Genomic DNA, 27103 nt, shown 5'->3' with positions numbered 1-27103 from the left:
GCTTTTCTCCCTCACTTCCGCTTCCGCCTCGGCTCAGCCGCCCAAGGATTGTGAGTGGACCGTTGAGGAGAGCGACAGACCATCCGGTTGGTGTCCGGACTCGCACTCTATGGTTGTCCGCGCTCTGCGCTTCCTCTCTAGCCGCCAGTGCTCTATGCTCCGCGGTCGCGGGCGGCCAGCCTCCAGCCGGCCAGCCGCGAGGGGTGCGCAGAGGGAGGCGGGGCGGAAAGGCGAGAGGTGTCTCCTCCACCGGAGCCACGGGAGACCCGAGCAAGCTCCGTGACAGCACGTCGGCCGCCATGTCGCCGAGTGGGGCTGGAAACAGACCCGGCGCCCAGCGGTAGCCCTCCTTGCGCCTCCGATTCCCAGGTGAGGAGAGGAGGAGCGGGATGCAGGGGCACCCGCCGGCTCCTGGCCGGGATGGAGAGGCTTTCGGAAGCCCCTCGCTGCTCCCCCTGCGCTGTCCTCCTCCAGCCGCGCTGCCTCTGCCCTCCCGGTGAGGTGTAGCCCGGTCCCCTCACCTCCTCCGCCTCTCAGGTCGCCTGTTTTCGTCTCCTTTCTCAGCTGCTGTGGGTCTCCTATTGCTGCGCGTCGCGCCAATTTCTCTCTCCCTGGGGGACTAGCGCCAGAAGTCGTTCCTCGCCCGGCTCCTGGAGGAGCCTGCGGCTTCCACGGTCTCCATTCCTGTCTGTTCCGTGGCCCACAGCCCGCTCTCCCCACCCTGGTGGATGGTTTTCATTCCCTCCCCACACCTGGTCCCCCCATCACCACCACTTTGGTTGTCGAGAACCGCCTGGTGTCTCCCTTCCTTTCCTCTCTCTGGGCCAATATTTTCCTTAGTTTTTTCAGTTTGTGTGTTTGAAAGACTTAAGATTAAAAATGAAGAATTAAAAGCTTACAGTTCCTTTCTCAGCTTAACAAGATTAACACTTTAGGATGCTTATTTTATTCCTTATGTAAACTTAGTCAAACACATCCTACTGTGGAATGCGATTTAAAAGACCCAATTTTGAAGACTAAAAATAGCATGCTGTAATGGAAATTTTGGCAGTCTTTTTTTTTTTTTTTTTTTAACCTATTGGGCAATGTTAGAAGACACGGTTCTTTGAGAGTGTTTTCGGTGTTTCAGGATCAAACTTAGAAAGAGCTTTTACCCATTATCCTTACCACCAAGGCAAGAAACGGCAGCCAATCAACTCCGTGTCTCAAAATACGTACAATCCTTTCTGCTTACTCTACTGAGAGCGTAATTGAGTTTGGCATTTAACTGCACAAGGAAAAGGTTCCTAAGGAATGTATCACCTAGCAAATAGTCTGAAGATTATACTCATGAAGCTCAAACGGATAAGGAATTGACAACCAAGTATGACCTTTTGTGGATTATAAATTCGTTAGGACATCGTAGAAAATATCTCATCAACTGTTTGTTGAACAAACTCTGGGGACTCACTCATTGGTCTTAATTTCCTTACATTCTTTTTTCGTATAGTTTTCTCACTGACAATTTTCTAGAAATGACTTTGCATCCCCTGAACCTGTCCCTATTACTGAGCTGCCTCCCCCTCTCCCCTTAAAAAACATTTTCACAGATTCAGAAATACACTTTTTTTTCCCCCTCCAGGACCTGGAGTCCTAGATATTTTTAAATCATATGAAATAGAGTTATGTCTCTATGGTTCACTCATGGAAATGTGTCGTTGAATTTCTTACTTTTTAAATATACTTTTTAAAAAAATTATGGTGGCTGGGTATGGTAGTTCATGCCTGTAATCCCAGCATTTTGGGAGGCCAAGGTGGGAGGATCACTTGCAGCCGGGAGTTCGAAGCCAGACTGGGCAACATAGACTCTGTCTCTTTAAAAAAAAAAAAAAAAGAAAGAAAAAAAAGAGAAAAAGAAAAATAAACACATTGTGGTTTTTTAAAAAAAACGTATGTTAAAATGCACTGTCTTATTTCATAATGTTTGTGAACCAAAGTTGGCCTACTGAATCCTAGAAAAACTGATGTCATTTTTAATTTTGCTTTTGGGTGTTATTATATTCTTTTGGTTTTGGGAAGGAGAATTACATTGTAATATTTCCTTTTTACAGTGTTGATGGTTCATTTGTTTGTAATTGAAGGTACTTAAATAATAAAAAGACAGATTTTTGTACATCTTATTTTTTTCTGAGGTCCCAGGTGCTGAGAATGTTGATTTCACCTTAAAGATGAACTTTACGATCAGGATTTAGACATACTTTATTAGAAAAACTCAATTGGTGTGCAGTATTTCCCATCTTTTTTCTTAAGAAGTGTGGTTTTCTATCCCATGCTGTTTGTACCTTTTTGAAGTAATTTTTTTTTTTTTTTTTTTTTTTTTTTTTTGAGATGGAGTCTACTTTGTCGCCCAGGCTGGAGTGTAGTGGTGCAATCTCGGCTCACTATATAACCTCCACCTTTCAGGTTCAAGCAGTTTCTCCGGCCTCAGCCTCCCGAGTAGCTGGGATTACAGGCACCTGCCACTATGCCCAGCTAATTTTTGAGTTTTTAGTAGAGACGGGGTTTCACCATGTTGGCCAGGCTGGCCTTGAACTACTGACCTCAGGTGATCCCCCGACCTCGGCCTCCCAAAGTGCTGGGATTACAGGCATGAGCCACCACACCTTTAAAATGGTGCCAAGACAAAGTGATTCTGCTGATGATTTTTTTTATCTCCAAAATTATCTTGTTCTCTCAATTAAGTTGGTAGCAAAGAGAAAATACTTTTGTTCCTGCTCTTTACATTTAAATATATTTATTTATTTGTAAAGGTGGAGTTTCGCTATGTTGCCCAGGCTAGTCTCAAATTCCTGGCCTCAAGCAATCCTCCCGAACCTCAGCCTCCCAAAGCACTGGCATTACAGGCATGAGCCATCACACCCAGCCTCTTTTGGCTTTTAAATGACAGCCGTAATTGGGAAATGCCAAGCGATAGTCCTTGCTTGCTGTCAGAATTGAGGTTGTAGGTCTGTAGCAGCAGTGTTCCATAGAAATACAATGCAAGCCGTATAAGTAATTTGAAATTTTCTAGTAGTGATACTAAGAAAATAAAAAGAAACTGTAAAATTTTAGTAGTATATTTTGTTTAATCTTATGTATGCTATTTTAGCATGAAATCAATTTTAAAAGTTAATGAGCTATTTTACATTATTTCATACTGAATGTTACGTTTCTGAGCAGCACATATGATAGATCCTCACGTGATTTTTAAGCTGTCTTCCTACACGGAGAGTCTGATACTGTGGGGTAAATTAAAAACTCCTCTTCCTGAAGTGCTGTGGTATTCAATTTGAGAAGTTTCTATGCAGGAAGAGAGTTCTAAGTCTCTTCCTCTTAGTGTTTTTGTTTTGTTTTGTTTTGTTTGTTTTGAGACCGATTCTCACTCTGTTGCTCAGACTGGAGTGCAGTGGCAGTCCCTGAGCCCTAAACTCCTGGGCTCAAATGATCCTTCCACCTCAACCTCCCAAAGTGTGGAGATTACAGGCGGAGCCACCATGCCCAGCCTCTTTCTCTTAGCGTTGACTGTGTTAACGCTGAGCCCCATGCTTGTTTCGTGAGGCTCATAAGATGAATAGTGTTCAGTCATTTCCTGGCGTGTCATTGTTATTAGTTATTTACATCTACACGTCAACAGTGTGTGAGGCACAGTGTGAGTTTCTGTCTACTAAATTGTAGGGAGAACTTGAGGACCTACAAGAAGATAGAACTTTATTGTGAACAGATAGAGTACCTGTTGTTGCAGAGTTATTTTCTGAATCAGTTTCAGGTAAGGCTAAGAGTTTTATAAATGTGCTTCTTTTTATCCTGGTGTTTCTTATCAAGGGAAAGATCAAATCTTTGAGCAAAATTTAGAAAGGAAGAGAGTAAGTTTTATGGCTGTAGAATGCTGGGAGCCTGAGTAAAGTAAAAGATTAACTTGCTTGTGGTGGTTTAGGGAAATTTAAAAGAAAAGATGGCAGTTTTTGTATAAAGCAACTGACATACTGTCTCCATACATGCCTTAAGTTGTTTTTGCAACAAGGGTGGTGATTTACATAGAACCGTCTCTGGTTCAGAGCTGCTGTAACAAAGGTAGCTCTAAAGCCAGTTAACCTCCATGGGGATCAGTCAGACCCATCGTTGTTCCTGTCTTGACCTCTGTGCTCTGATAAACTTCCCTAAATACTACTTTAGCTGCAGTGTGTTACGTCGACATCAATAGCAAAATTAGCCTGAAGGCCTAATTAATATTCCGTGTAGTTTAATACAGGAAACATGCCCTCTTCTCAACCTTTATGGTATAAAGAAATTTTAAATTACCTGGTCAGTGAACAAACTCCCTCTGTCAAATATAGTCATGATAGACCTGGCACAATGTAGGGACTGTGGGGAGTGTTAGAGGATCAAAGACAAAATTGGGGAAGGGGTGTAGTTATTGGATGTTGCTTGTTTTGTGAGCGATGTGTGGATGTTCTATAAGAAAATAATAATGTTTTCTTTTAAATTTAAAACTAGATAGCCGTTTATTGGCACCCTTTTAGTTGGATAAAAGAGAAAATACATTGCTTGGTTTCTACAAGTGAGTCTTAGCAAATTTATTGTAGTTATTTTAGGAAGAGTAATTGGTAGTGCAGTAATCTTCAGTTTTTAAAAAACCCTGATAAGGTTTAAATGGGCTTTAAAAGCATTATATGCTTATTGAGAAATTGTAACTTAATATATGTGTGTCTTGATACTATTATGTAACCTTTCCAGTTTAGGGCCTTCCAGATTCACGTGAATACAGGCTTTCCTTTATGTAGCAGTCATTCTCATGGGGGAAATTATATATCCTTTCAGGGAATAATTTTGTTTTTTAAGCATTTGAAATAATTATTTGTAATATTCTTTAAAGAACACATCATTAGCAGAATTCTGAAGTCTTATAATAGCTTGAGATTTCTTAAATTGTTTTTATCCTTTTTGAGACAGTGTCTTGCTCCATTGCCTAGGCTGGAGTGCAGTGGTGCGAGATCTCGACTCACTGCAACCTCCAGCTCCGGGGTTCAAGTGATTCTCCTGCCTCAGCCTCCCGAGTAGCTGGGATTACAGGCGTGTGCCACCACACCCAGCTAATTTTTTGTATTTTTAGTAGTGGCAGAGTTTCACCATGTTGGCCAGGCTGGTTTCAAACTCCTGACCTCAAGTGATCCACCCATCTCGGCCTCCCAAAGTGCTGGGATTAAAGGCATGAGTGAACAAACTCCCTCTGTCAAATATAGTCATGATAGACCTGGCACAATGTAGGGACTGTGGGGAGTGTTAGAGGATCAAAGACAGAATTGGGGAAGCGGTATAGTTATTGGATGTTGCTTGTTTTGTGAGCGATGTGTGGATGTTCTATAAGAAAATAATAATGTTTTCTTTTAAATTTTATTTAAAATTTATCTAAGACTAGATAAACGGCTATCTAGTTTTTATCTTAGTTTTGAGATCCTGCTCTTTAACATTTTGGAGATGGAGACTTTTTGCCATATACCCTCCACCCTTCCATCTCTTAGGACTTCCTGTTTTTCATCATCATTAGCCATGTGGAAAGGAAAGACAGTTTGTGCCTATCAAAATACTGACAAATCAGTATCTTGTCAGTATTTTGTCAAATCTCAAACTAAAATTCCTTTTAGACAGAGAAAAATTCTGAAACAGTAAATGGTAAATTTTGTCACATTTATTTACTTATTTTAGAGATGAGGTCTCACTATGTTGCCCAGATTAGCCTTAAACTCCTGGGCTCAAGTGATCCTGCTGCTGTAGCTTCCTGAGCCGGGACTACAGGCATGTGCCACACTGTCTGGTTAGTCACCCTTCATCGACATTTGGGCATTTGATATTTAAATTGACAGTATCTAGGCAATTATAGAAGTTAACATTATTTTGCAATTGGCATACGTATTAAATTTTCTTATGAGAATAGTTACCCTGTTTTTTTCCTGGAGAGCCACTGCCTGATTAAATAATTACATATTTTTTTCTATCTTAGCTGCATTTTGAAAACTCAGTGAATTAGGTAACTGTGGTTTTCTAATTTGAATGAAGGTAAAGTAACCTTTAAAAAGACTTTTTGGCCAGTCTCAGCCATGCCTGGGACTCGCGCCTGTAGTCCTGGCTACTCTGGAGGCTGAGATGGGAGGATCACCTAAGCACAGGAGGCCAAGGCCGCAGTGAAGCATGACTGCACCACTGTGCTCTGCACTCCAGCCTGGGTGACAGAGTAAGACCCTGTCTCAAAAATGCATAAATACATGAATTAAATAAAGTACTTTTTATGTTACAGAGTTTGAAATAAGTTATTAAAAAATTTGGGAATTTTATAAGATCAAATGCTGCTGTCCTTGAGTATTGGGTAACATACTGCTTATATTTTGATTTTTTGTAAGCATTGTCTTTGTTCATTATTTTTCTCTTTTGCAGCTGTTAGTATACAACTGAATCTTAAAAATAATTTTTTAGATGAACTGAAAAACATTACCTAAGATTTTTCAATGAGGATTTATTTTTGTGAAAATTTGTGTGGTTTATTATTTAAATAGAGATGAGATCTCACTATTTTGCCCAGGCTAGTCCTGAACTCCTCAGCTCAAGTGATCCTCCTGCCTTGGCCTCCCAAGGTACTGGGATTATAGACATGAGCCACCGCTCCCAGCCAAAAATGTATTTTATTTGTTGAATAATAAATAGGGGAGTTATTTAGTTTTGTGTCAGGTATGTGGTTTTTCTAATTATTAATTTTTTAGAAAAATAGAAGCAGGGTTTCGCCATGTTGCCCAAGGTGGTCTTGAACTCCTGAGCTCAAGCAGACTGCCTACTTCAGCCTCTCAAAGTGCTGGGATTACAGGTGTGAGTCACCGCGCCAGGCCTGAGTTAATTGTTTTTACCTCATGAAGCAACGAAGAACATTTTAGATTTTTTTTTCCACTTGTGAAGCATGAAAAAGTTTACTTAGATTGGGTCTTTTAAGAATTCATGTAACCAACATGATTTCCTCCCTCAGAGTCAACTCAGATGAAAAGAGGGGTGGACATTTGTGCAAATTATACTGGTTATAATTATTGTGAAATTTAGTTTCCTGGAAAAGTCATTATTGATACCCATTTGTGGCATCTTAATTCAAATTCAGCCATCAGGCTTTATTTTAAATAATTTACACAGTAATCTCTAGATTATTTTTGCTACAAGTATTTTTCTAATTTTGTTGTTCTTTGCCATGCCAGTTAGAGTTATATCTGTAGCATTGGATAAGCACTGTAAAGAGCCAAAATTAGAAGTAATGCCCTTTGTCTTCCGTATTTTAATCATGTAATATATGTTTTGTGACTCGGAAGAGAGAAGATAGTCTGTCTTATTAGTATTACATTTGAGGCCGGGCGCGGTGGCTCAAGCCTGTAATACCAGCACTTTGGGAGGCCGAGACGGGCGGATCACGAGGTCAGGAGATCGAGACCATCCTGGTGAACATGGTGAAACCCCGTCTCTATTAAAAAGTACAAAAAAAGTAGCTGGGCGAGGTGGCGGGCGCCTGTAGTCCCAGCTACTCGGGAGCCTGAGGCAGGAGAATGGCGTGAACCCGGGAGGCGGAGCTTGCAGTGAGCTGAGATCCGGCCACTGCACTCCAGCCTGGGTGACAGAGCGAGACTCCGTCTCAAAAAAAAAAAAAAAAAAAAAAAAAAAGTATTACATTTGAACTCTCTCTCTTTTTTTTTTTTTTTTATTATACTTTAAGTTCTAGGGTACATGTGCACAACGTGCAGGTTTGTTACATATGTATACATGTGCCATGTTGGTGTGCAGGACCCGTTAACTCGTCATTTACATTAAGTATATCTCCTAATGCTATCCCCCACCAAACTCTTGTTTTAAAATTAGTATAATAGATCATATATTCACCAAAGCTCATCTTTTCTCTAGCCGGAGAAAGATGTATTTCAAAATAACCTAAAGTAAAATAGTATTTAATTCAAGAAGTTAGTTTTTATTATATCAGGTGACCTCTTGGTTGGTTATAGTTTCATGCATTCTGATGCCTATGGGCTTTTTATCCTTCCTTTCTCACTGTATAGCTGGGGAAAACCTAGGGATTGCCCAGTTTCAAATGCCAACAGAGCTTTAACCTATGTGTCCTTGGCTTGCCTTCCCTGAAGCCTCAAAGAGTATAGCTGTGAGTGCAAAAACCTTATGTGCAGAAATTCTGCTCCAGGAACACGTATCTAGGCTGAGGAAACATATTCTAAGAATATCTGTTTTGTAACTGAAGCTTCCATGTACTTGTGTAATGCTTTGTGTAAAACCATGTACTTTGTATAGCCTTTGCCGGAGAGTTTCCATTTTCCTCCAACTCTTCAGTGTAAGTGAAAAACTGGGTCCAGAATGTCTCTATAGATTATTCTGCCTTCCCTCACCTTTTAGTTTTTTCCATGGAAAGCTGACAGGTCAGAATAGGTCATATTTTATTAGAAACTTGAAAGTGGCAGGGGATAGAAGTGCAAATCTTATTCTTTGCCTCTTTTTTCCTTCTTGATTACAAAGTAATGATGCTCCAAATATTTTTTTAAAAGGTTGTAAATTTTAACTTGAGGAAGACATGGTTATTCAAAAATTAGTGTTTTTTCTTTTCCTTTAAAAAAATTTTTTTTAGAGACAGTGTGTTGCACTATCGCCCAGGTTGCCATCCAGTGGCATGATTGTAGCTCCGTGCAGCCTCAAACTCCTGGACTCAAGCAGTCCTCTCACTTCAACCTCCCTAGTAGCTGGGACTGCAGGTGTGCACCACCATGCCCAGCTAACTTTTTTTTTTAAAGCTTTTTGTAGAGATAGGTCCTCCCTGTGTTGCCCCAGCTGGTCTAGAACTCATGGCTTCCTCCAGGAGCGATCCTCCTGCCTTGGCCTCCCAAAGCACAATACGTGTATTTTTCAGAGGGAATTCTCAGGTTTCATCAGATTTTTCAAGGAGTATGTTACTCAATAAAAGGACAAGAGCCACAGCATCAATTTGACTTAGTTGGTTATTGTATGTCTTTCCTAAATTTATCTTATAAGCAGCTATGGTTTTATAAGGATTCCTATGTAAAAGCATCATTTTTAGTAGTATTTTATTTAAAACAAAAATAATTTAATAGATTATGGGCCAGACCCGGTGGCTCACACCTGTAATCCCAGCACTTTGGGAGGCCGAGGCAGGCGGATCACGAGGTCAGGAGACTGAGACCATCCTGGCTAACATGGTGAAACCCTGTCTCTACTAAAAATACAAAAAAATTAGCCAGGCATGGTGGTGGGCGCCTGTGGTCCCAGCTACTTGGGAGGCTGAGGCAGGAGAATGGTGTGAACCTGGGAGGTGGAGCTTGCAGTGAGCCGAGATCGCGCCACTGCACTCGAGCCTGGGTAATGGAGGGAGACTCCATCTCAAAAAAAAAAAAAAAAGATTATGAAGAAAGTCATGGTGAGTCAAAGAACAAATCTGAACAAATCTTCCTCAAGTATTTTATTTATTTATCTATCTATTTATTTATTTTTGAGATGGAGTCTTGCTCTGTTGCCCAGGCTGGAGTGCAATGGCATGATCTTGGCTCACTGCAGCCTCCGCCTCCTGGGTTCAAGTGATTCTCACCTCAGCCTCCCAAGTAGCTGGGATTACAGGTGCCCGCCACCAAGCCTGGCTAATTTTTGTGCTTTCAGTAGAGATGGGGTTTCAGCATGTTGGCCAGTCTGGTCTTGAACTCCTGACCTCAAGTGATCCCCCTGGCTCGGCCTCCCAAAGTGCTGGGATTACAGGTGTGAGCCACCGCGTCTGGCTCCTCAAGTATTTTTTGCCTTGTATCTTTTATACTTTTAGGAATTACTCTTTATATTTTTCTAGTACCTTGTGGGGTATTTTTTTTTTAAATCATTTGTTCTCTGTGCATTTTCTAGAAAAGTGAATAATTATTGTGGTTGAGTTTTTGCTGCAAGTCCAAAGACTTATTCACAGACCTGGGATTAGGGTAAAGGCAACTGCTGTTTTGTGATGATAAGAATGGGTCCATAGAGAGCTTGATTGTACAGACATGTTCCCTGATGAATAAGGAGTGGGTGAGAAACTGGGTACAGGTAGAAAAATTATCCTTGAAGAGTGGATAGAAGCATTCTTCTACTGAGATGGAGGTGGAGCTTCTATTTACTTTTCCAGCTGAGACTCTGTTGAGCCAGGAATGGGTAGGCAGGGGACTGGAGACTGGTGATGAAGGCTGAGAATAGCTCTGGAGGAAGGTCGTCTGTCCAGCATTAAGGTTCCAGCTGAGGTTTCATGGGTACTGCTTTGAGAGAGTTATTCATTTGTGTAGTTGTGATGCTCTTTAGCAATAGATTGCAGATTGACGATAGGAGCAGAAAACGTAGTTAGATTGATCAGGGCTGGTGGTTTATAGGGTGAGTGCAGTAGAAGTGTAAGAAGACTAAGGAGTAGCAAGAGATGATACGTGGATTCGATACTAGATAGGAAAGGAAGTCGTGCCAGGATGGGGCTGACTAACGTGACCAAAACATTGGCAGGAGTTCGGCACTCTTGTGGTTGAACAGCTGGGGTGAGGGCTTGAGAGTAATCAAGGAATAGGAGTTTAGAGCCAGATAAAAGGATATGGATAGTGGGATGTTGTTGAGACTCATCTGAATTGAACAGATTTGTTCTGTTTATTTTGATATTCAGTAACAACATAAGACTGGAGTAACGTTGGCTAAATGACCAGACCATAGGATATTATTATACATTTTTGAGACACAAAAAATTATTCATTCCACAAGTATGTGAGGTCATTGCTTTTATTATGCAAAACAGAAAGATAGTATTTTCTGAAGATTAATCTGCCTCTGATATGCAGGATGGATTGAAAGGGATATGTGAGAAAATGAAAGCCTTAATTAAAAGTAAACATCAGCCTAAACTCTTTGAAATTTTATAACCTCTGAAATGATAGAATTAATGAGTTTTTGCTTTGTGTTCATAAGAAGAGAAGAAATAAGCTAGTGAACTCCTGGCTTAGGTTTTGTAATTTTTAAAATTGTGTTTGCCATATAGATTTTATGTTCTTTATCCTACTCAAATTGATAAATTAATTTTAATTTATTGATAATCCATTTAACCTATACACTATGATATACATATGCAAGAAAATATGTCATGTTAGTGTATAATTTTGAAATATGGTAGATTTTGAATGACTGTTGAAACCCAACATTCCTGTTAGCTTAATGACTAATGTCATGAATGACTTTATATAGATTTAATTTTTTTAAGAAAGAAACAGGAAATATACATGAAAAGTCTTTTGGTTAGTATAATTTATAATTCATTTGGTATATATTGTATAGAATTTTATTTCTTCATTTTACTAGAATTTTAAATGTCACCTCTTTTGACTTAGGGTTCAGTAAACCTATTGTGAAAAGTTGTGAAACAGTTTGGATGAGTTGCTTTTTGAGATCTATACAGTTCCACTATAGAGGTCTCCACTTTGTGCCCTGGAAAACTGGTTTTGTAGGAATTCCTGTTTCTGTAGGTTATTGGCAATTACAGCAAGAGTCTCGGTGGTACTCTAAAATAAGGTCCTAAGCAGTGGATATCTACTGAAACGGTTGATAAATACACTTTCTAAAAGAAAAAAACCCACACATTTATTACATAACACATGTCAAAGTGACTTTCCACAGTGTGTGGCACACAGACAGCACTTAGTAAATGGAGTGTTTTGTTTTTAATTTGCTAAACTTTTGTTATTACTTTGTATTTATTTGGGTTATTTTCTTTCTAAAGAGGGGAATAATATTAATATTTAAATGACCTGCATAACATTCTTAGTGATTAATAATAAACTTTTATGTCCTTGGTTCAATGATTTAAAAAACATGTTTGAGTTTAAAATCTTACATTTAAATGTGCAAAATACAGAAAAGTACAGAAATAAAAACTCATAAGACCTGATTGTTTAAACGTGTGTAGCACATAGTTGAATTCCCATCAACTAAGAGGAAAAAGTGTTAACATTTTGGTATATTTATTTTCAGTCTCTTTGGAGTGTGTGTTTTTACATAGTTGAGGTCATATTTACAATTTGTTTTAGATTCTTCTTCTCTCATTATGGACACATAATGTATATTTTTTGTGGTTTTGTAACAGGATAAACATTTCCCTATTATTGAACATTTGTTTTCAGTTTTTTCCTCACTGCCACAGTAGTCTTATGTATTCTCGTGTTGCTATTTAATAAGAAATACCTGAGACTGGGCAATTTTAAAGGAAAGAGGTTTATTTGGCTCACACTCCTGCAGGCTGTATGGGCATGACATCACTCAGCTTCCGGGGAGGCCTTAGGGAGCTTTTACTCATGGTGGAGGGTGAAATGAGAGCGGGCACATCACATGGCAAGAGCAGGAGCAAGCGCAAGCAGGATGTGCTACACACGTTTAAACAGTCAGGTCTCAGGAGAACTCACTATCATGAGGACAACAGCCAAAGAGATGGTGCTAAACCATTCATCAGAAATCCACCCCTACGGTCCAATCAACAATCAGGTCTCACGAGAACTCACTCACTATCACGAGAACTCACTCGCTATCGCGAGGACAGCAGCCAAAGAGATGGTGCTAAACCATTCATGAGAAATCCACCCCTACAGTCTAATCAACAATCAGGTCTCACGAGAACTCACTCCCTATTGCAAGGACGACAGCCAAAGAGATGGTGCTAAACCATTCATGAGAAATCCATCCCCACGGTCCAGTCACCTGCCACCAGGCCCCACCTCCAATACTGAGGATTACAATTCCATATGAGATTTGGGTGGGGACAAATATATAAACTATATCACCTTGGATAAGCTATTTAGCTTCCTTTCCGCTTAGTTTTCAGGTTTATAAATGTGGGAAATAATACTTCCTAAGAGTTAATGAGGATTAACTGACATAATGTGTATAGGACATGTAGAGCAGTCCTTGAAATAAGCCTGTAAAATATTGCCCCTATGTTCATCTTTGTGCACAGAGGATCTCCTCTTTTTTCCTTTTTATGGCTACTGAAAAATTTTTTAGCATAAATCCCGCAATAATAAAAGGACTTAATTGCTTTAATCTTACTACATATTGTGAAATCATTTTCTGATAAGTTATGGCAGTTTACATTCCTCTTGAGCAGCATGAGACTGTGAATATTTAATCGAACCCTCCCCAGTATTACATATTCTCATTTATTTATTCATTTATTGTAGAATTAGGGTCTTGCTTTGTTATATAGACTAGAGTATAGTGATGTGATCATAGGTCATTGTAGCCTCAAACTCCTGGGCTTAAGCAATCCTCTAGCCTCATCTTCCAGAGTAGCTGGGACTATAGGTATATGCTACCACACCCAGCTAATTTTTTTTTTTTTTTTTTTTTTTTTTTGAGACATGGCCTTGCTCTGTTGCCCTGGCTGGGGTGTAGAGACCACTGCTCACTGCAGCCTCGACCTCTTGGGCTCAAGTGATCCTCTTACTTCAGCCTCACAAGTAGCTGGACCACATGCATGTGCCACGAACGTCTGATTAATTTTTTATTTTTTTGTAGACACAGGGTCTCACCTTGTTACTCAGGCTGGTCTCAAACTCCTGGGCTCAAGTGATCCTGCCACTTCAGCCCCCAAAGTGCAGGTATTACAGGTATGAGCCACTGTGTCTGGCTCATGTTCTCATTTTTTAAAATCCTTGTTTGAGAGGCAAATGAATTGCCCATTTTAGTTAGAGAAGGAGATTTATAGAAGACTAGTAGAGGATAAAGTTAGAGAGCTGGTTTGCTGAGATACTGGAGATACTTAAGAGTTGGGACTGTGTTGGGTGTCGTGACCCTCATAGTTCTCCACAAGGACTTGAACTGGATTAAGGGCACCATGAGTCTAGAGGCAGGTCCAGTAGGCTCCACCTTCCCCATCCAGCCAAACCGGTGGCCTCAGTTTCCTGTAAAAATTTCTTTTTTTTTTTTTTTTTGAGACGGAGTCTCGCTCTGTCATCCGGGCTGGAGTGCAGTGGCCGGACCTCAGCTCACTGCAAGCTCCGCCTCCCGGGTTTACGCCATTCTCCTGCCTCAGCTTCCCGAGTAGCTGGGACTACAGGCGACCGCCACCTCGCCCGGCTAGTTTTTTTTTTTTGTATTTTTTTAGTAGAGACGGGGTTTCACCATGTTAGCCAGGATGGTCTTGATCTCCTGACCTCGTGATCCGCCCGTCTCGGCCTCCCAAAGTGCTGGGATCCTGTAAAAATTTCTTGTCTTTGTATCTGAAATACCGTTACATCCCACTTCTTCTTTTTCATCTGTCTAATCTTTCTTACCGTGATTCACTTTCATTTCCTCTGTGTCTTCACAGAAGGCTGGCCAGCTAACACGGCGTGGCAAAGTAGTGTCGCCTCTGCTGACAGACTCCCTCTAGGGAGAAAGAAGGTGGCCCAGCCAGTAAAGCTTAGGCATTACCAAATTTGCCAATAAGAGAAATAATTCTACCTTCCCAGAAGTGGGTGAGTAAAGGAGTGTGGGAAAGTTTCTACACTAACACAGCCCTCAATATTTATATTAATTTTACTTTTAAACCATATTAGCATATGTCCACTGTTTTTTAAAAAGTCGTTACCTGAGTTTAAAAATCTGCAACTTACAACTCAGTAGGTTGTGCATAGACATTTTGCCACAGAAGATACACAAATGGCCAAAAACACATGAAAAGATGCCCAGCATCATTAGCCGTCAGGGAAATACAAATCAAACACAGTGAAATATACCACATCACACCTGGAGATAGAGAAATCCAAGCCCGACCTTGTACATCTGATGGAAAGAGAATTGGTTGAACCCAGGAGGTGGAACTTGCAGTGAGCCGAGATGGCACCATTACACTCCAGCCTGGGCAACAAGAGCAAGACTCCATCTCAAAAACAAAAGAGATTTCAGTGCTCAGGGTTGTATTTCTGTTTACAACTGTGGGGGTAAAATTAATAAATTTTGCCTTTGGGACAACATCACATCACGTTTTAGAAACAAAGATTTCTTGGTAGTCGATGGTGGGAGAGTTGGATCCTCATGTGTGTATGATAAATAAGAGTGTGAACTTGAAAGAACTGGTGCCATCACAGTTTATACCGTATTCCATTAGTGAACAAAACTTTAATTTTTACAGAGCAGCATTATGTTAAATGACTATTATTTTAACTTTATTGATATTTTTTGCATGTACTAATTTGTAAATTTGTTTTGGTTTAATTGTGTTAGAAGCACATAAAAATTATGTTTTTACATCTTTTTTTTATTTTTTATTTTTGAGATGGAGCCTCACTCTATCACCCAGGCTGGAGTGCAGTGATGTGATCTCGGCTCACTGCAATCTCTGCCTCCCAGGTTCAAGTGATTCTCTTGCCTCAGCCCATTTAGTAGCTGGAACCGCAGGCATGCACCACCACGCCCGGCTAATTTTTGTATTTTTATAGAGACGGGGTTTTTCCATGTTGGCCGGGTTGGTCTCTAACTCCTGACCTCAGGTGATCCATCCACCTCGGCCTTCCAAAGTGCTGGGATTACAGGCGTGAGCCACCGCACCCAGCCACAAATTATATTTCTTAATTCTTTTTATCCTATTACCCCTTCCCCTGGCTACCATCCCCTACCCTCCACCCACATCCACAGTGAAAGATAAAGGAGATTAATTTTGCCTGTAGGAATCCATGGAAACTTGGCCTTCAAACTTCAGGCAAGCACCAGAGTGGAAACGTTTGGAAGTCTTGTTCTAACATGTTTTTACTTTAAAATGTTTTAAAAATTGAATTAGGTTTTTATGTTTTTAGAACCATCTTGCCCTGCCTTTTCTAGCTTTTGATGGGACATTGCCAAATTAATAGACTGTTTTAAAGATTACTAAGATGGGCAGCTTTCATTTCAGTAAAGAAAAGAACCTGTACTAAAGGAATTATTCAGGTGAAAATGCTTTTGTGATTAAAAATGATCTTCAGAAACTGATACTTCTCATGAAGTAAATTTCAACAGTACAAGCAAACCCTGTTTTTCTGCAGTTATGACTTTGTTGTTCTCACCTCTCCTCCGCACCTCCCCACCACAGCGCCACTCCCTTTACAGCCTCTTCCTACTGGTACCTCCTTATCCAGTTCTCTGTCTAGACCCTCTGCTATCCTCTGCGTTTGTTTTTGAACTGAACTTTGGATTAAAGTACTACCTTTTTGTGGCTGTTACCCAAAGTTTGTCTTCACTTTCGCTTGGAATTTGAGGTTACTCTACTGTTGTTCAGACTTTACCTTTAAAATTCCAGGAACATCCTGTTAGTAAAACAATGAGTTTTTAAATTTTTGGTAAAGGTGGTCATAATTCTTACAGGAACCAGTTTTATTCCATTTCGTTCATAGATTTTCATTTTGCCTTTTTAATGGGCATAGAATTATCTTTCATGTTTTTCTGTAGTGGAGAAACCTAGTTGTGAGAAGGTGAACCTTTCAAATAAAATTGTAGTTGAAGAAACAAAAGTGGAAAGACTAGGTTAAAATAAATTTGACCCTGGCCTAATTCCATTTATCTCATATCCACTTTAGAAAAGAACTAAAACAGGCTGTGCATGGTGGCTCACACCTATCATTTCTTTGTGTTTTTACTAATTCATGCTTCTTGTTTGGACTTTGCTGACTTGTCTCTATATGAACTCTGTCACTGACAAAAATATCCTCTGTTCTCAAGTTTCCCTCTTCTGTTTCCTACCAGATAATACTTGTGGTTTTTTTTGTTGTTAAGTACATTTTAAACATCATCTTTAGAGATATAACCATTTTTTTTCTAAATCTGTATCCTTGGGTAAGAGGTAGTGTGAGACTTTAGTATTGTAGTTCAATTGAACAAACATTAATTAAACACCGTTTATATGCCTGGGCTGTGTTTTGGTAAGGATTGTAAAAGAAGTAATGGGCACATTCTCATGCTGCAAACATTCAAGCACTTGAATTCCAGATGGGAAATAATATATATGCATGAAATAACTTGAGAAAAATTCTGAAGCAATAAATAAGCAAATTCAAGACAGTGTCTAGTAAATACCAGAAAAGTTACAGTGTTTTAAAATAAGCTCTAAAATTATTGTGCTTTAAAAAATGGGTCTCTGAAAATGTTTCAGTATGGATTCTGTATTAACCATTGCCTTCGGCTGGGTGCGGTGGCTCACGCCTGTAATCCCAGCACTTTGGAAGGCTGAGGTGGGCAGATCACGAGGTCAGGAGATCAAGACCATCCTGGCTAACACGGTGAAATTCCGTCTCTACTAAACATACAAAAAATTAGCTGGGCGTGGTGGCATGTGCCTGTGGGCCCAGTGGGAGCTGAGGCAGAATTGCTTGAACCCAGGAGGCGGAGGTTGCAGTGAGCCGATATTGTGCCACTGCACTCCAGCCTGGGGACAGAGAGAGAGTCCGTTTCAAAAAAAAAAAAAAAAAAAACTATAGCCTTACAGCCTCAAATTATAATTGGCCTCTTCTAAGGCTAAATAGTATTATTACAATTTCTCTTCCTCCTCCTCCTCCTCCTCCTAACTTATCAAACTCTTCAACCCCCAGCTCAAATTCCATCTTGCTTATGGAATCTGCCCTGTGCACCGCAAGCAGCACAGCATCTGGAGCCAGTCTGCCTAGGTTGAGTCCTAATTCTAAGACTGTTTGACTTTGGATGAGTTGCTTTACCTATTAGTGCCTCAGTTTGCTTGCTATAAAATGGTAGTGCTAATAATAACTACCTCATAGGACTGTTGTGAGGAATTGTTACTATATGAGTGGCAAAGAGCAAGCACATATATAAATGTGTCTTGTTATTCTCATACTCTGTTATTATGGTCACTTCTCACAATACACTTAAACATTTCTATAAAGTGATTTATCTGAGCTTAAATATTTTTTGGAATTATATATTTTGTATATTCTGCTCTATAATAGCTGTTTGTGTTAACATAAAATTAGCATCTCTCTTCCATCCTCACCTTTAGAAGTGAATCGATGTTACCAGAGAATGTGCATTTATCATCCTGTGGCTTTGCAGATCCCTGGTCCGCTTTTTCTCTTTCCTGTTTCTGTTCAGTATTTATTCATTCTGCCTTGTTGCCTATTAGGTTCTGCATATGTGCTCTTCACTAGCTTATTATAAGTTCTTCTTCCCAAGGAGCAATTCTATTTCAGGGATGACAACAAACATGACTATTGAACTCTTAGTGCCGTGCATCTTGTTATCACTAGAAAATTCATGATTCACAAATAGCCAATAGCTGGGCTTGGTGGCTCACACCTGTAATCCCAACACTTTGGGAGGCCAAAACAGGCAGATCACTTGAGCCCAGGAGTTCAAGACCAGCCCAGGTGACACGGTAAAACCCCATCTCTACTAAAAATGCAAAAATGATGAGTGCCTGTAATTCCAGCTACTTGGGAGACTGAGGCAGGAGAATCACTAGAACCTGGGAGGCAGAGGTTGCAGTGAGCCGAGATTGCCCCTCTGCAGTCCAGCCTGGATGACAGAGTGAGACTCTGTCTCAAATAAAAAAATAAAAATAAAAATCACACAGAGTCCTCAGCAGAGTAAATAAAACAAAATTGCTAGCGATTGACATCTAGAGACTGTTTACAAGGATGTTCTTAATGTACCTTTATGGATGACTTTAGCTGTTTCCCATGGATTATCTCATTTTACTCTTACAGCAAAGAAACAAAGGCTCATAAAGTTGAACTAATTTGACTAAGATTACACAGCTGGCAAGTATCAGAAAACTATATTTGCACTGAGAAGGGAATGACTCCAAAATTAGAGCTTCCTTTCTTACTGCTCTGTCTTATCTCTAGTCTTAGTTCTTGTTTGGAAAGGGAACTTCTGGTGCTTACGAATGGTGAGGCTTATCTTCTTGAAAGCGGTAATCAACTGTACTGAATTTCTAAGGTTAAAAAATTAAGATGTACAAGGCCTATTATGGGGAGGGGGGAGGGATTAGGGATTGCATTGGGAGTTATACCTGATGTAAATGACGAGTTAATGGGTGCAGCACACCAATATGGCACAAGTATACATATGTAACAAACCTGCACGTTATGCACATGTACCCTAGAACTTAAAGTATTAAAAAAAAAAAAATTAAGGTGTAACATTACCAGTTTTCTCTTTTATTGATGCTTTCCTTAGATTTTTTTTTTAAATAAATAATCTGTTACCTTTTTGTGAGAACTGTATGTAGATTTCATTCTGAACATATAAATATTAAGGCTTAGGTAGCATTTAAAGTATTTGTGATCCCAGCACTTTGGGAGGCCGAGACGGGCGGATCACGAGGTCAGGAGATCGAGACCATCCTGGCTAACATGGTGAAACCCCGTCTCTACTAAAAAATACAAAAAAAACTAGCCGGGCGAGGTGGCGGGCGCCTGTAATCCCAGCTACTCCGGAGGCTGAGGCAGGAGAATGGCAGGAACCCGGGAGGCGGAGCTTGCAGTGAGCTGAGATCCGGCCACTGCACTCCAGCCTGGGCGACAGAGCGAGACTCCGTCTCAAAAAAAAAAAAAAAAAAAAAAAGTATTTGTGGTCAGAAATTAAATGAATGCATGAAATACTGTACTCTTTTTTGAGTAAATTCTAAAAATAATCCCTAATCATTTTGTTACAATCAGTTGTAGATTACTTTGCCATTTACCCATATACTTTTTTAATATACCTTAAAGACCAGAGAGAAAGGTAGGAGCAGTTGCGAAGTTGCTCTTCTCTGATTATGAAGACTTATTCAGGAGGACTGGAAGCAGAATTTTCAGAGATGTTTCTGTCTTTCTAAATGGATTCTATTAACTTCCATAGTACTTTGTTCATAGCAGACTTTCAAATGTTTGGTTGGCTTCATGCAAAAGGGAGCTGTCTCTTTACTCCCTTCTGTATTGCTGATGCTAATTGAATTATCTTTTAAAGATTCAGCATATTTTATGGGGATTTAATTTTGAGAACATTGGTGTCTTTGTGAAGGTTTCTTTTTTCTTTTGAGACAAAGTCTCACTCCGTTCGTTGCCCAGGCTAGAGTGCAGTATCGTGATCTTAGTTCACTGCAACCTCTGCCCACAGGGTTCAAGCAATTGTCCCGCCTCAGCCTCCTGAGTAGCTGGGATTACAGGTGCGTACCACCACACCTGGCTAATTTTTGCATTTTCAGTAGAGATGGGGTTTCACCATGTTGGCCAGGCTGGTCTTGAACTCCTGACCTCAAGTGATCCCCCCACCTCGGCCTCCCAAAGTGCTGGGATTACAGGCATGAGCCACCGCGCCCAGCCTGAAGGTTTCTTTTGTAGCACGTAAAAAAGATTTAATTCATCAAAATATCCACTCACATTCTGATACTTCCTAGAGTAATAATCTTCTGTCTTTAGCTGCTATTTCTGTCCTGTATTTTCATTGCAATTGTATGCTTTTCTTCTTGAACCATTCCCATACATGGATATGGTAACAGCCACATTGGGTGAAGCTTCATTAGTGTCTCCACACTGTATTTTTTCTACCCATCCCAATCTTTTTTTTTTTTGAGATAGAGTTTTGCTTTTGTTGCCCAGGCTGGAGTGCAATGGCACAATCTTGGCTCACCACAACCTCCGTCTCCTGGGTTGAAGCAATTCTCCTGCCTCAGCCTCCGGAGTAGCTGGGATTACAGGCATGTGCCTCCACGCTGGGCTAATTTTGTATTTTTAGTAGAGACGGGGTTTCTCCATGTTGGTCTGGCTGGTCTCAAACTCCTGAGCTCAGGTGATCTGCCCGCCTTGGCCTCCCAAAGTGCTGGGATTCCAGGCGTGAGCCACCGCGCCCGGCCCATCCCAATCTTTTGGAAACGTAGTCTGGGTCCTCGTAAAGCACATGGTTGCTTAAAAACATTCCATTACAGCCGCAAACTCCTAATGTGTTCAAGAGGACATTGCATTTTACGTTTTCAATTTCTTACAAACTTTCACAAAAACAATATAAGTAAATAGCTGATGAAGTGTTCTTTGTGGCTTTGAAGAAACGTTAGTACCTTAGGAGATACCCTTTACCAGCAGCCCGTTAATACTTGGTTTATTTTATTTATTCATACGTCTGAGCTGGATTCTATAGGGAGAAATGAAAAATGTTTTATAGGCAAAATGTTCTGAGATATCTGCTAATATCATAGGCAAAAGTATTTTTGCAATATGTATTATATATCATTAATTTAATGGTATCCAGTAGAATATAATATCCTTTTACTGGAGGGTTTTAAATAAAAATGTCTTTTCATTACAGTTTAAAAGATGATTGTAAAGTTTCATATAAGTCAAGCACGCAGTTGTTAATATCTTATATGTATGTACTCCTTATGTTTAGCAAGATGAAACTTGTCAGACCCACATGCTAAGAGTGACCAGATTTACTGGCCCTTCACACAAATCAAACACGACTTTGCTGTTGCTGTTTTTCTTTCCTCTGCCTTCTTCCGCTGTATTCTCTCTCTCTCCATCTGTTACTGTGAAGGGGTGGCCTGCCCCTCCACACCTGTGGGCGTTTCTCATTAGGTAGAACGAGAGACTTGAGAAAAGAAATGAGACACAGAGACAAAGTATAGAGAAAGAAAAAGTGGGCCCAGGGGACCGGCGCTCAGCTTACAGAGGACCCATGCTGGCACCGGTCTCTGAGTTCCCTTAGTATTTATTGATAATTATCTTTACCATCTTAAAGATAAGGGAGTGGCAGGACAACAGGATCATTTTAGGGAGAAAATCAGCAGTGAGACTTACGGATAAAGATCTCTGTGACATGAGTAAGTTCAAAGGAAAATGCTGTGCCTTGATATGCATATGCAAACATCTCCATAAACCTCTTAGCAGCATTGCTCCAGCAAGTCCCACCTTATGCCGTAAGGCGGTTTTCTCCTATCTCAGTAAACAGAGCAGAGACAATCGGGTCTCACACCGAGATGTTCCATTGCCCAGGTACCGGCAGGACTTTTAACCAGCAAGCTGCCTTCAGGCACTTGTTTAACAAAGACACACCCTGCACAGCCCAAAATCCATTAAACCTTGAGTCACCACAGCACATGTCTCTTGCAAGGACAAGGTTGGGGGTAGGGTCACAGATTAACAGCCTCTCAAATACAGAACAAAATGGAGTCTCTTATGTCTACTTCTTTCTATACAGACACAGTAAGAGGCTGATCGCTCTCTCTTTTCCCCACAAACTGACAGTTATAAGCATAGAGGAGCCTGTACCTGGAGGTGGATTCGTAACTGTCCTTTACCTTCCACATCTACTCGGGCCTGCAAACCGCGAGCCCCACCTCCATGCTCTTTTTTTTTTTTTTTTTTTTGAGACGGAGTCCCTGTCTCCCAGCCTGGAGTGCAGTGGCTTGATCTTGGCTCACTGCAACCTCCTCCTCCCAGGTTCAAGTGATTTTCCTGCCTCAAGCCTCCCTAGTAGCTAGAATTACAGGCATGAGCCACTTATGTTTTGTATCCTCCTCCCCTTTACCCCCTAGTAATTGGTTCATGGCCCACTAGGGGAAAAAAAGATGGTCTTTCACAAACAGATAGTCTGAAAAGCGCTGGTCTGAATTTCCTGTATTAGGCCCTGGCCCTGCCTCCGTTTATCAGGCTCGTCACTCAGTACTTTCCTTCAGCACTCTTATTCCAAAGTCTACTCGCTCTTCATTCTGTTCTTCCTCACCTTTTCATTTGGTCCTGTTTATTTCTTGAGATTGCCGCTCCATGCACCTCAGGTGTGGGTAGAATGGAGGGAACACACCGTCTCAGAGCTGGGTTACAGCGTTCCCTTCTCCAGGGTTCTCTGCTATAGCGACATTTCCTCCAGACCATGGCTGAAGATGAACACGGCAGCTCAGCAGAGTGAAGACGCCTGAGGCCAGCACTCATTCGCCCTATCCGAGAAACAAGGGACCTGCAGGACCCTGTTGTCCGCCCGTTAGTGTGATGAGCAGCTGTGGATTTCATCTGTGTTTCCTGGGCAGGGGGCATGTAGGTGTGGAAATGGATACTACCAGTTGGATTGGCTGGTTTAATATCTCATGAATATCAGTACCTTCATGAGTATTTTGTGTCTCCTCTGATCTCGTGAATATTTGGTGGTTCTAAGTGCTTTCATTCGTTCCTGTGTTTACCACACAGATGCCCTGTTTGCCTTCTCTGTGTCTAACTTCTCAAGCTGTTTGCTCTGCACTTATTTTCATCTCTCTTATTTGTATCTTTGATTTTCTGTAATGGAATTGGATATTCTTAAATATTCATGCATTACACCTCTCCACAATAAAAGTAACCTTCATTCCTCTGACTCTCAAAGAAATTGCCTGTCGCTGATCACATTCTTCTTTGTAGCAAAGTTTTTCTGAGAGAAGAGGAATGTTAGTTAGGGCAGGGTTTATAGACACGTGTATAATTCATTACCTGCTAGAGTATCAGCTCTTGTATTTTTATTTTCCACTTTTAGAATACATAGTCCTTAGGGCATGTTGTGTCTCATCTGTCTCTCTCTTGCCCCATTGTATTTAGTATATGGATTTTTGTTGTAGACACTCAAAGTTGATTACCCTGAAGGCTGGTTAAGTTTAGTTAAAGTGCTCAACCTCTGAGGTCAGAGTTCAGTGTCATGTGGAGACTTATTTGCTTTGTTTCATGTCCTCATGGTAACCTTGAATGCTGGCCAAATGGCTCTTGGTTACAAAGAGTGTGGTAAGACAAAGCATTAGCACTTGTATCGCATAAGCAGTTTGAAACCAGTGTTCCTCTGAATGTGGGGCAGGAGTATCTTGTTCCCATTCAGAGGACAACATTATATCATAATTTTTCATGATAAGAAAAAGTGGACAGTGAGGATGGCAGAAGAAAATGTATGTGAATTTGCCTGTAACTATACTTTTTTCTTTTTTTCTTTTTTTTTGAGACGGAGTCTGGCCCTGTCGCCCAGGCTGGAGTGCAGTGGCCGGATCTCAGCTCACTGCAAGCTCCGCCTCCCGGGTTTACGCCATTCTCCTGCCTCAGCCTCCCGAGTAGCTGGGACTACAGGCGCCGCCACCTCACCCGGCTAGTTTTTTGTATTTTTTAGTAGAGACGGGGTTTCACCATGTTCACCAGGATGGTCTCGATCTCCTGACCTCGTGATCCACCCGTCTCGGCCTCCCAAAGTGCTGGGATTACAGGCTTGAGTCACCGCGCCTGGCCAACTTTTTTCTTCTTTTTAAGAGGCAAGGTGTTGCTCTGTTTCCCAGACTGGAGTGAAGGGAGAGTCATAGCTCACTGCTGCCTTGAACTCCTGGCCTCAAGCAGTCCTCCCACTGCAGCTTCCAGAGTAGCTAGGACCACGGGCACACGCCACAATGCTCAGCTAATATTTTAGATTGTCTGTAGAGATGGGGTCTCGCTTTAAGGCCCAGGCTGGTCTTAAATCCCTGGTCTCAAGTGATCCTCGCAGAGTGCTGAGCCACCATGCCCAGCCACATATGTTGGCTTTCTTGTATAGGTTTAAGAATTCAAGGCCGGGCGCGGTGGCTCAAGCCTGTAATCCCAGCACTTTGGGAGGCCGAGACGGGTGGATCACGAGGTCAGGAGATCGAGACCATCCTGGCTAACACGGTGAAACTCCGTCTCTACTAAAAAATACAAAAAAACTAGCCGGGCGCGGTGGCGGCGCCTGTAGTCCCAGCTACTCGGGAGGCTGAGGCAGGAGAATGGCCCGAACCCGGGAGGCGGAGCTTGCAGTGAGCCGAGATCGCGCCACAGCACCCCAGCCTGGGCGACAGAGCGAGACTCCGTCTCAAAAAAAAAGAAAAAAAAAAAAAAAAAAGCAGTCATGTATCTATGTTAGAAGAATCTGAAATTGCTAAGAAATAATGTGAAATTTCAAATTAACTTATATAAGTCAACTTTTTTTTTTTTTTTTTGAGCCGGAGTCTTGCTCTGTCGCCCAGGCTGGAGTGCGGTGGCCCGATCTCAGCTCACTGCGAGCTCCGCCTCCCGGGTTCCCGCCATTCTCCGGCCTCAGCCTCCCGAGGAGCTGGGACTACAGGCGCCGCCAACACACCCGGTTAATTGTTTGTATTTTTAGTAGAGACGGGGTTTCACCGTGTTAGCCAGGATGGTCTCCATCTTCTGACCTCGTGATCCGCCCGTCTCGGCCTCCCAAAGTGCTGGGATTACAGGCGTGAGCCACCACGCCCAGCCAAGTCCACATTTTAAGAATTAATTTTCTTTAAGTGAAGTAAACCAGAGGCAAGGGTTTTAAAAACTGCTTTCACATGTCCACATAAAGTGGGAAGAAGAATGGTGGTGCAGTCAAGAATAAAGAAGGAGCACAAATGAAAATTAGTGTTGAGTCTTTCCATTATGATGAAAAAAATTCCAGGATAGGTATCGGTCTTAATGATATTTTGTACTCAAGTAGAAGATTAAGGTATAGGATTCTTTGAGCTAGATTGTGGATGATTTTCATGATGAGATTGATTTGAAGACAGTATATGAAACCAAGTCGAATGGAATGGAATGTGTAGTGGAACTCATCTCAGTAGACCTTCCCGGCAGCCCTGCCGTCCTCCACAGTTGCCAGGTCAGTTACTGTTCCAGTTTCCCACACTGACTCTTTTAAACCTTCTATATGCTCCCACCTCCTTGCTCCCAACATACCACTCCCTCCCTGCCTCCGGTATGTGGGTCTCCTTTGCGTCTGTTTCTGCTGTTTTTTCCCCTAGTTTTCTTTTTTAAATCAAGGTGTGATCTCTTGCGTGCCTGGTTGTTTTGGATTCTATACTGAATATTACATATGAAAAGTTGTGGAAATAATTTGAACCTTTGTTGGATTTTTCTTGCAGCGAGGATTGACTTTAGTTTCTGGCAGGCAACCAGGTTAGAACAGATCACCTTAATTCAAACAGAGATGAGATGATGGATTCTTCTGGGTTAGTCCCTGCGAGCGCTGATCTGTTCCAGCCTTGCCTTTTCTTCTGGGGAGTATCGCTTGTAGGTCCCACCAGAAGGCCTGTGGTCCCCTCTTCTTGGAAGACCTCGAACTCTGGTTTTTCCGCCAGCTCTGTGAACCTACTCAGCACTCTGCTCAGCTTTTTCGGCTTCCCAGCTAAGCTTTCTGCCGGCTTTTCTGGTTATCAGCAGGAGTCTGCCCTTGCCAGAAGTACATTCTTTCTTCATGTTTGTTTTTGCATTTGTTTAAAATGGCCGGGTGCTGGCTCAAGTCTGTAATCCCAGCACTTTGGGAGGCCCAGGCGGGTAGATCACTTGAGGTCAGGAGTTCGAGATCAGCCTGGCCGACGTGGCGAAACCCTACCTCTACTAAAAATACAAAACTTAGCTGGGCATGGTAGTGCGTGCCTGTAATCCCAGCTAATCAGGTGGCTGAAGTGGGAGAATCACTTGAACCGAGAGGCAGAGGTTGCAGTGAGCCAAGATCACACCACTGCATTCCAGCCTGGGCAACTGAGACTCTGTCTCAAAAAAACCCACAAAGAATATATACATATATATGTATACAGCATATGTACATATGGTTTATGAACAGATATACCTACAGTGGGTATATGCATGATCAGTTTCGTTGCCTAGGCTGGGTGTGGCGGCTCACATCTGTAATCGTGGCACTTTGGGAGGCTGAGGTGGCGGGATCACTTGTGGCCAAGAGTTTGAGACCAGAGTGGACAGCATAGTGAGACTCTGTTTCTACAAAAAATTTAAAAATTAGCTGGATGTGATGGCACGCACCTGTAGTCCCAGCTATTTGGGAGGCTAAGGTGGAAGGATTGCTTGAGCCCAGGAGTTCAAGGCTGCCGTGAGCTATGACCTTGCCACTGCACTCCAGCCTGGGGGACAAAGTTAGACCATGTCTCTGGGGGGGAAAAATGTGTGTGTGTGTGTGTGTGTGTGTGTGTGTGTGTGTATGTATATGTATATATATTACTGATAGTGTGCTTATAATAAGCAAAGATATATGGTATATCTTTGATATGTATCTTCATTATATAGTATATATAATATATGCCTTTTATTATATATTTGATATT

At 41.5% G+C, this 27103-nt stretch overlaps 1 protein-coding gene across 7 annotated transcripts in view; it reads left to right on the top strand.

Annotated features, from left to right (window-relative positions):
* The first annotated feature begins 146 nt into the window (after window positions 1-146).
* Window positions 147-27103, top strand: part of CNST (consortin, connexin sorting protein) — a 116152-nt gene continuing 89195 nt past the window's right edge. For 2 of the 7 annotated variants that reach the window (XR_013415898.1, XM_015127747.3), the window contains exon 1: window positions 3291-3784. The gene's annotated coding sequence lies outside the window, so the exon portion shown is untranslated. Of the gene's footprint in view, window positions 497-3290; window positions 3785-14398; window positions 14547-27103 lie in introns of those variants that run through there. The other 5 variants (XM_077998007.1, XM_015127742.3, XR_013415896.1 and 2 more) reach the window with 5 other exon arrangements.

Source organism: Macaca mulatta, chromosome 1 (genome assembly GCF_049350105.2).
Source record: "Macaca mulatta isolate MMU2019108-1 chromosome 1, T2T-MMU8v2.0, whole genome shotgun sequence".
Taxonomy (NCBI): Eukaryota; Metazoa; Chordata; class Mammalia; order Primates; family Cercopithecidae; genus Macaca; species Macaca mulatta.
This window is presented reverse-complemented; position numbering and strand designations above follow the sequence as displayed.